This window comes from Pinus tabuliformis, chromosome 7 (genome assembly GCF_031772625.1).
Source record: "Pinus tabuliformis cultivar Carrire ecotype Pingquan chromosome 7, CPIR1, whole genome shotgun sequence".
Taxonomy (NCBI): domain Eukaryota; kingdom Viridiplantae; phylum Streptophyta; class Pinopsida; order Pinales; family Pinaceae; genus Pinus; species Pinus tabuliformis.
In genome coordinates, this window is record NC_142293.1 from 1,360,641,538 (window position 1) to 1,360,652,681 (window position 11,144).

The window sequence follows — 11,144 nt, forward strand, 5'->3', positions numbered from 1 at the left end:
CCTCTATCCCGCTGATATGCAATTTGTCACTTAGATCTAGGTTGTTGATCGGCTAGATCTAACGGCTATTGTGCGATGCCCAATTTAAGCCTGTGGTAATGGTTTTTCTATGGTTTTAGAGTGTTTTGAGCCTCTCGATAGTGTATTTCCGCCCTTCCAAGGGCTTTCCTCCCGCGACCATTTCAACTTTGAACAATCTTTGAGAGGATTTTGAAGACTTTTGGGGCATACTTGGATCCTTTTTTGGACTGTTTTCCCACAAGGCTAACACTAGCTCCCTCTAGGGATGAAAGCCTCCCTGTGAGGTTTCAAGAATTGCAGATCAATGCCTTTCCTGTAAAAACAAAAATTAAATCTTCCTTCTAGTGTTCCATTGGGCATGGAGTATATTTTGTAATGAAATAAAAACTTGAAAAAACATATTTACAATAACAAGGCCTTAAAGCCTTAAACGAAATAAAGTTTCAAGAATCACCCATTTACTGGGCTGCCAAAAGTATCTTCTCCTTCCAGACTGTGCAGAATGAATGTATTGTTCCGCTAAGCTTGAGCGATGACAAAAGGACCTGTCCATAAGGAGTCGAACTTGCCATGATTTCCTCTCTTTTCCTTAAATGAATCCCATTTAAGAACCCAATCACCAACTTGGAAATTGTCCACTTTTTCTTTCCTATCAAAGGTTTCTTTGATTTTCTTCTGACGAGCCTTTGACTTCTCAATCAGCTGCTCTCTGATCTATTGTAGTTCAACCAGGTTATTCATTCTTCTTACCATGTCATTTTCTTCATCTTGCTCTTCTTGCAAGAACTTAACCAAAGGGAGAATCAGCTGGATGGGGAAAACACATCAGCACTATAAACCAGTTTAAATGGAGAATTCCCTATGGATTTTTTAATGGTAACTTGGTCAGCCCATAGAGCAAACTTCATCTTGGAATCCTAGCTCTTTTTGTTGTCCTCTAACAGCTTTTTTATTACCCTTATCAGGCTCTTGTTAGATGATTATGCCAGGCCATTGCCTTGAGGATAATATGAGGTAGAATGCACCACTTGAATGCCCATGGATTTACTCATGTCCATCAATTCTTTTGCCTTGAACACTACTACATTATTAGTGACTAGTTTGGTTGGGCAACCAAATCTAGTGAAAATATTCTCATTCAAGAACTTTATGACAACTTGATGATTGGAATTCTTAGTGGGTATAGCCTCAATCCACTTGGTAAAATAATCAGTGGCTACTAAGATCCATTTGTGTTGGCCACTTGAATGTGGGTTGATCTCACCTATAAAGTCCAAGCCCCACTGCTGGAAGGGGCCATTGACATGTATTGGCTTTAAGGGTAGAGATTTTAGCTATTGTCCTCCTGCGAACCTCTGACATTTGTCACAAGCTTTTACAAAAGAAAACACATCAGAGAACAAAGTAGGCCAATAATATTCAGCCCTTAAGATTTTGTGAGCTGTGGTTTTCCAATAATGATGCCCTCCACAGATGCTAGAATGAAACTGGTGTATGACCTCCAGAGATTGTTCTTTATCTAGACACCTCAAGAGGATTCCTGATGGGTCTTTCCAATAAAGCAAATTTTTGTCAATGTAGAATTTGGCTGATTTGAGTCTAATGGCACGAGATTGACTTGAGCTGAGCCCTGGAGAGACTTCCAGCTTCTACAAGAAATGAACTATGCTAGAATACCATTCACATGTGGCTACATTTTCAGCCAAACACTGATCCTGCTTTTGCTCTTCTGTTGCTCCCTCTGCCTGCTCATGATCTGAATTCAGACCCATGGAATTTATATCTAACAAGCTACAATTTTCCTCAGCCATAAGTTTAGCCAAGCCCTGGCCTTTGACGAGCTTAGTGGGCTTCACCTCTATGTTAAACTCTATGAATTTTGCAATCCATTTAGCTCTCTTCCCATCAATATCTAGTTGAGTTACGACATCCTTTACTGAGGGTGAAGGTACATATGCAACTACTTTGGAATGTAGAATATAAATTCTGAATGCCTTTAAAGACTTTATGAGAGCATAAGCTTGTTTTTCGATAAGGTCATACCTTAGTTCAGCATCCCTTAAAGTTTTGCTAAAAAAGGCCACAAGGTGCTCTATGCCTTCATCCTCTTTCTGCAACAGAACTACTGCAAGTGTATCATAAGAGGCAAAAGAGAAGATACAAAACTCCTTAGTGTAATCTGGGCTGATTAGAGTGGGAGCTTCCATGATAGCTTGCTTGATGGCCTCAAAAGAGCTTCTTGAAGCATCTGTCCATTTTATTTCTACTCCTTTCTTCAGCATGTAAGAGATGTGCTTTACAAGCTCTGCAAAGTTTGGAATGAACCTCCTTACAAAGTTAATCTTACCCAAGAAGGATTGAATGTCCCTTTTTGACCTTGGTATGGACAATGTCTAAATGGCTTGAACCCTGGCTGGATCAATCTTCACACCTTCAGTAGAAACAATATATCCCAGAAGTTTGTCTTCTTCTAGAGCGAACTGTGACTTCTTTGGGTTGACTAAAATTCCAAACTGTCTACACTTTAGGAAGACCTTCTTCAAATGTTATAAATGGTCTTTGTGGCTACTAGAGAAGACTGTTATGTCATCCAGATAAATAAGGACAAATTTTTCCTTCTCTCCCACGAAGGCTATGTCCATGGCCCTCTGAAAGGTAGCGCCAGCATTCATCAGTCTGAAAGGCATCTTGGAGTACATGAAAGTGCCCCAAGGAGTAGTGAAGGCGGTCTTTTCCTGATCTTCAGGGTGTACAACAATCTGATTGTAACCTGAAAATCCATCTAAGAAATACATGACTCTAGCCCCTGAAACTCTTTGCAGCAAGTGTTCCATCTTAGGCAGGGGATAGTTATCTTTTTTAGAGCACTTGTTCAGATTTTTGAAGTCAACACAAAGCCTGATTTCTCCATTTTTCTTTCTTACTACCACAAGGTTAGCTATCCATTTTGAATACCTTAGGGGCACTATAATTTTGGCATCCAATAGCTTCTTGATCTCTTTCTCAATCAAAGGCAATAAGAGAGGGTTGATAGGTCTTAGCTTCTGCTTAAAAGGGGTGGTATTCTTTTCCAATGGAATCCTATGCTGAATGATGTCTGGGTCATAGGTTTTAAGATCACTATATTCCCAAGAAAAAATATCAGCGAATTGCTTCATGAGGGTGCAATACTCAGAATTCTGGGCAAAGGAAAAATGCATGGACAGATTTATGTTTTTTGGATGGGCAGGGCTCCCTATATTATGTTTACGAACAGCAGATTCATTTTCTATTTCGGCAGGCTTATATGGCACATCGTTTTGGTCGAAAAGCTTCTCTAGAGGCACCAATCCTTTTGGTATGTGATTACTGGGCAGCTGGACGATGCTTCCTCAGCCGATCTCGCTTTTTAGCTTGGGCTGGCCGCATTCTTCCATGTTTTCATTTTCTTGGTCGATGTGCGTTTCAGCAAATTCCTCAACAACTTGTAAAAACCTGTTAATTTCATCATCGTCTTCAAAAACTATCCAATATTTGACATTGTCTGGCAGGGATGGTCTATATTTTATCTGAACTTCATATGTCAATTTAGGAGGCAAAGGAGGAACGAATGTGCTAGCAGACATAGCAAGGGAGTCGACAAGCTGGTTCTTCATTCTTCGAATATAAGAAATGCTGAAATCTCTGAAAGAATCTTTGAGCCTCCATACCTCATCTTTGTATGCCTTCAGCCTTGGATGTTTTGCTTGGAATGTTTTATTTACCTGCTGAATGATGAGGTCTGCGTCTCCAAACACTTGCAGGCCTTTGATACCCATTTCTTTAGTAGCGCTTAAGCCCAAAATCAAAGCTTCATACTCTTCTATGTTCTTTGTGACCTGAAAGGTTAATTTAAAAGATAGATGGATGTATTCCTGTGTTCGAGACACAAGGACCACACCTGCCCCTGCGTCTTCTTTGGAGCAAGCCCCATCAAAGAACATACCCCAAATCTGTGGGTTTCCATCCTCTGTGATCTGGCAAACTGGATTTTTGAGTTGCGTGGAGGCCAACTGAGACTCTTCAATATGAAGAATACATGCTCCAAAATTAGTATCAACAGCGTAGATGGGATGATTAGTGGGATTCTTCTCATTGCCGATGATGTAAATCAACTGCGCCTCTATGTATAATCTCTTGCTCTCACCTCTGAAAACTAGGACAATAGCATAGGACATATCATTTTGTAATGATCCACCTAGTCTCTTGATCCAAACTCTGGAAAGTAACATGCCAAATTTGGGAGGTACATCTGCCACCACAATATCCATCATCATGCTTCTCATAGGTAGCTGAGACAAAGTGATGGCTAGGTCCTTGATTAATCCTAGACATTTCACTTTTCTAGAGTCAAAAGAAAACAGATCATGATAAGGCTTAGTGATGTCGAGACCCAATTTGTCCATGACAGCCTTGGGCATTAAGTTATGGCTAGCTTCAATGTCCAAAATGCAGTTGTGAAGGATTTTATCATGAATAGTCAGAGAGACATAGAATGATGGGGAGTTGTCTTCACAGTTTTCAATCATTGGGTTGAGAATAACAGCTGGCTTGTCATCTTGTAGATTTACATAGTCAGTGGAGTCTTGGATGGCTTTAGGCTCAAGGGCCTCGAGGATGGATCTTTTGAAGGACTCACTTTTCACTAGTTCAATCAGAGGCATAGATATTCTTAGCTTTTGAATTTCTAATTGAAAACTAAAAGGAGAAGGGGACTTGTCGAGGCCTCTTACCTCGTGAGCTGGAGCTTTGAGGATGATGGGATCAACTGCTAGTTGTTTTTGCTTATTAGCTTGCGGTACTGTAGGGACAATAGCTCTTTGAACAGGAGTTTCCTTGGCATTATTTATCTTTGACCTTAAATTATATCTTCGCTAATCTTCAACTTGCAAAACAACTTCACCATACCATTCTTGGTTAGTCTGGTCATTGCATAATGAATTTTCATAGGTAGCTGAGGTCAAAAAGGAAGCATCGCCTTTGTCTTCAAGGCAATGGATCTCATCATATTCTTCAAACTACACATCCTCCATGACTACACTCTGGAAAGGGGTCTTCACCCTTTGGTCTTCATTGGCATCTTTGCTTCTTTGCAATATCTGCAACTGTTCATTAGCTCTTATATATGGATTTGGGTTTCTAGGAGCAAAGGTATTAGGCATTCTTCCTTTCCCCGGTTGCTGCTCAACCTTCAATTTGGAAATTTTAGAGGCTAATGACTCGATCATTTTGGTCATTTTATCTATCTTAGGATCAGAGGATGATGAATACTTGTCCCTTTGTCTTCTTCTATCAGCATTTCCCTTGAGCTTTTCTACAGCCATGATGTTTGATTCTACTTCCAAGGCTACATCCTGCATGTCAGCCAAAGTAGCACATCGCCTCTCTCTCAACAGTAGGTAGAAGTCAGAATCAAAAGCATTAGCATAGGTGAGTTTAGCAGAGGTAGTAGTGGGTTTTACTTCAGCTGGAATCTTGTTGTACATATGGTTAAACCTTTTATTGAAATCAGACAGCAACTCACCATTTTCTCTCTTTAAGTTGCCAAACTCAGTGTGGTAGTAGAGGAGGTCCTTTTTATCCCCCCAATGCTTTAGGAATGCATCATCTAAAGCTTAGATATCTGCTATAGATCTGGGCGTTAGTTCTCTAAACCGTTTTCTAGCCTCTCCATCTAAGCTTTGGACAAAGACTCTCATCCACACATCATCTTCACTAATGTCCAGATTATCAGCATAGCTATAAAATGACTCAAGATGTTCTTCAGTAGTAACACCTTCAGTCCTAGTGAACTTAGGCCTATATTTATGATATTCTCCAGTAGGCATGGAATTCAAAGGAGTGGGGAGTATTAGAGGTCCATACCTAGCAGCTATGATTCTTTCCATTTTGGTGGGTGCTTGTGGACCTGCCATAGTTGTGGTAGCTGAAAGAGTACTGGAAGTTTGAATGATAGAGGGATGAGGGGTGACTGACAGGACTAAAGGAGTCTGATGGATAGGAGGTAAGGTTTCCTTAAGGCTTAAAGCAAAAGGAGAACCTAAAGAATAAGGAGCTTTATGAATTTTTGAGAGTTTTTCTTCACTGCTAGTATTAGAATCTGTACTCTCAACTTGTATTTGTTCTATTGTAGGATTTTCTTGAAGAGATATAGAATATTGTTTAGGTTTAATTGAACTTGATGCTCCTTTTTGCAATTCCTTTCTTCCTTTGGTGGTCTTTTTAGGGTCAGGTACTAGGTCAACTTGTGATTTCTGAGTATTTCTCCGAGTATGCCTCACAAACTAAGCCAGAACTATGATGTGGAGTCGCCAAGAGGTTCAACCTCCAGTAAAGTCGCCAGATAGATGATTACAACCAAAAATGTACCCAGACTCTGTCTATCATCAAAGTTGGATCTATGTCATTTCCCAGGGAAGCTGAACTTCAGTTTCCTCTCCCCGGCAATGGCGCCAATTATGTTAGCACTCTAGGAAACTCTCCTAGGTTGTAAATCGTAGATTCCTGGTAACATGTAATCTTCAATATTGTTCTTTGAATTATTGGAATAAATGATGGTTTGGATCAAGTTAGATAACCATTTCAGCTCTATTCTCACTCAAGACATGCATGAACACCCCAATAACACAAGGCTTTATACCACAAATGCTCAATAGTTTGTAGATTTAATAGATAGATGGAGAATACTGACAGTACTAGCAGATTGAATACATGAACATATATGAATGGCTAGCTACAGGCAGCAAATGAACTTACTGACTATACTGGTAGATGCATATGTAATAACACATATAAATGGCTAGCTACAGGCAGCAAAGAAGCTTGCAAATCTAATATATCAAAGCAGAGATAAGATGACAGTTATCTGGCCTTAAACACAAAGAAAACCTGAACAAATTGTTCAAGTGAAAGCATAGAACAGAAGAGAAATGGACATTGAACATATAACAACAAAAGAAGCTTGTATTACTAAAGAATGTAGATGAGAAGCTTGAAGGAACAGAGGAGGAATAATCTCCAAAAGTTGAACCCTTGTTACATCTAGTTTTCTACCTTTTATAGGCCCTTTACAATGCTCCTGAGCTCTCTAGAAGGCTTGGAGTCTTAACCTTGTCTCATCTGTCCCTTAACCATTTGATTCCCTTAATAGGCAGGCATGGCTCAGAGGTTTTTCTCTTTCTGACAGAGGAATAACTGCATTCAAATATTTTGGGTGCGCTGGCAGGGAGCTCTCTTGACAGAGATGCCCACAATCTCTTATGTTGATTTCGGCTATGTCGCGTTGTGTTGCTCCATGATGTATCTGATTCGGGCTGTGTTGTGTTGTAGATGCCCATGATATTTCTGTTTCGGGCTAGTTGGGCATGCTTTGTTGCGTTGTAGATGCCTCTCAGCCTCGGTTTCTCTTCAAACTGTTTAATAATGAGTGTTTTCTATTTTACACAGAAACCACTGTAATGTTGTAAACTCCCGCCAATGTTTGTTCCTTTCGGACTTTAAAAGTCCTCAAAAATTATTTATTTACCCATTGGGTCCGCCCTTTGGGTCGTTGTCGCCTATTGCAGATGGCCCGGTCCCTTTGTTCCCTTCGTATTTTTTCAATATGGCAAAAACCTTAAAAACATGAAAAACTGGCCTTTGGCGATCGCTAATCGATGGTGTCATGCGCCCACCTTTCGACTGTCCCCTCTGTCCTACTGATATGCGATTTGCCACTTAGATCTAGGCCATTGATCGGCCAGATCTAATGGTTGTTGTGTGATGCCTAGTTTAAGCCTATGGTAATGGTTTTTCTATGGTTTTAGAGTGTTTTGAGCCTCCCAATAGTTTATTTCTACCCTTCCAAGGGCTTTCCTCCCACAACCATTTTGACTTTGAATGATCTTTGAGAGGATTTTGAAGACTTTTGGGGCATACTTGGATCCTTTTTTGGACCATTTGCCCACAAGGCTAACACTGTCATCAATATCACCTGCCTAATTATCATCACTCTAGGCCTTCAACTTAAAGTTTTTGATCTTAGGATACCACATTCCATAATTTGATGTTCCTTGATTATATTTAAAAATCCTTTTGAGAATGATAACATGGCTTTTGCGAGGGAAAGCTTGAAATTTGGCCACAAGTCCCATCGCTTGCATGATGTCTAGTCGTGACGCTGTTAGATACAACAAGATTCCTATCATGGATCTATATTCAATCTAATTTTTAGAAGAGTTTCACGTTCTTTACACAATTTGTAGCTTGTAACCATAGGTGTGCTAACTGGCTTGCAATCTTCCAGCCCAAACTTCTTCAAAGTTTCTTGTAGGTACTTGGATTGGGAGATAAACACTCCATTTTGAGACTAAGAAATTTGCAATCCCAAGAAGAAAGAAAACTCTACAATTATGGACATTTTGAACTTTGTCTGCATACCATTTGTGAATTGATGTCCCAATTGTTCCATGTCACTACCAAAGATTATGTCATCCACGTATACTACTACAATCAATAGATGATTTCCTTCACACTTGATGTATAAATTGTTGTCTACAATACCTTTCTTAAAGTCCTGTTACAGAAGGTATTGATACAATCTTGTGTACCAAGCTCTCCAAGCCCGTTTGAGTCCATACAGGGTGTTTTTTAGTTTACACACAAACTCCTTATCTTTGGTGAGCGTGAATCCTTTTGGATGCTCAATATAAACCTCTTCTTCCATATCTCCATTGAGAAATGCAGACTTTGCATCCATATGATATACCAAGAAATGTTATGATAGCTTCCAGTCTTGCTATTAGTGCAAAGGTTTCCTCGAATTCTACCCCTTATATCTGGGCATACCCTTTGTAGAGCAATCGAGCCTTGTTCCTAATTACTTGACCCTGCTCATTTAGCTTGTTTTTGAAAACCCATTTGGTTCCAATGATGTTTTTCTCTTTAGGTCTTGGAACAAGATCCCAAGTGTTATTATTTTCAATTTAGTCAAGTTCCTCATTCATAGCTCTCACCTAAACCCTGTCCTCACTTGTCTAATTTATATTCTTAGGCTCAATATAAGACAATAGAGCAAGAACTGTACAACTTGAACTGCCAACAAGTTTCCTCCTGGTTTGAACACGATGTCTTTGATCGCCAAGAATTTGACTCTCTAGATGTTCCTTCTGTACATACCTGGAAGGTGTTTTGGGACTTGGAGTTGTGCTTGTTTCCTCCCCTTCATTATCTGAATCTGATTCTTCTTTATCTGAGGGTTAAATATGTGAATTTTCTTCTCCACCTGAGTTCATGGTTCCCTGGGAGGACCTGGTTTGTGAAGTAATTTAATCTATTACCACATCAATGCAGTCCTTAACCCTCTTTGTATGTATGTTGTAACACTTGTATCCTTTGCTTTGGGCAGAGTACCCAAGTAATATGCCCTCATCAGTGTGTGAATCAATTTTTTTAGGATTTTAATCATTCATTTTGATAAATCATTTTCTCCCAAACACTCTGAAGTGTTTCACTAATGCAGGTCTTCCGTTCCATAACTCACAGGGGTTTTATCACTATTAGGCCAAAGTTGAGTTATGTTTGATAGGTACACTGCTGCTTGAGCCACTTCTCCCCAGAAGATGTGGGATATGTGTTCTTCATCCAACATGGCTCTAGCCATTTGTTGGATTGTCCTCTTCTTTCTCTCCACTACTCCATTTTTTTGTGGAGTTCTAGCCATTGAATACTTCCTCCTTGTAGAAATTTTTGTTTTCCCACCCCGGTTTTCAGTTTCTCCTTATTTCTCCCATGTAGTTAAATGCCCATTCCCATAACCATACATTTAACAGACTGAAAAAAATAAATATCGCTGAAAACACAAATTCTGGAAATTTTTCAGAATACTGGAAATTGCAGAATTAAAAATCAGCAATCAAAAACAGCCATTAAAACACATTAAGACACTGATATTTTTGGTCAACTTGACCCTGGAAAAACCCCCTACAACTCTTGGGGAAAACCAGTTTGAGAGCTCTTCTTTATTTCTAAAAATTTCCTTTTTACAGTGAGAATTATTCAGCAAAAAATCAGCAAGCAAATTTACAACTTATCTCATTTCCCGTGCCTCACAGCAATCTGGAAATTACAGCAAATAGGACAGCAATAAATGTTGTACGGCCTCCGTTTTGTGTGCAGAAAAATCAGCAAACTGCTCCTCGATTTTTGTGCAAAAATCTGCCTTTCACTATGTGCTGAATCAGCTGTACAAAACTGCTCAACTGCTGCCTTGGAATGTGTGCCAAGCTGCTGCCTCATTCTCCTCCCTGCTCAGAAATCTCTCTTGCTCTCTTGCTCTCCTTCTCCCAATCTGCTCATGGAAGAATGAATGACCTTTTCCTCCTTTAATATAACTCCAAGTGACTTTTGGGTGATCCAAGTGACTTTTGGGTGATCTCTAAATCCAATGGCTGAAATAGATTTAGATCAATGGCTGAGATTAAATGTTCATTTAAATCTCACTTTCTATTTTTTTAATTCACCCCACTTTAATAAAGACCCACTTAGTCATTTATTTCCAAAGTCACTTTTCCTTTCTAATTTTTCATTTACTTTATAAAAGTTACTTTAAAATTAGACTTAGTAACTTTATCACTTAAAGACACTTTTAAATTAGATTTAACTTTATAAAATTATAAAGTCACTTTAGGAGAAAAATTAAATTCTTTTGGACACTTTTCCCTAGGCCAAAGATCAAAGCCTAAGGGAACCACCTGTCCTCCGGTACCAAATTTCAACACTCCCTCTTACCGAGGAAGGTGTTCCTCACCACACCCATCTTGTCTCTGAAGTAGACATGCTTGCCCCGTGGTAAGGATTTGGTAAGAATATCTGCAACCTGCTCATCAGTGGAAATATACTCAAGCTTCACAGCTTCCTTCTGAACATAGTCTCTGATGAAATGATATCTGATCCCGATATGCTTTGACCTGTCATGAAATACTGGATTCTCCGTGAGTTTAATGCAACTCTGATTATCATAGTAAATCACTGAAGGTCTCAACGACTGACCAAATACGCCAAACAACATCTTGCGAAGCCAGATGGCCTCACAACTGGCTAGACTAGCTGCCATATACTCTGCTTCC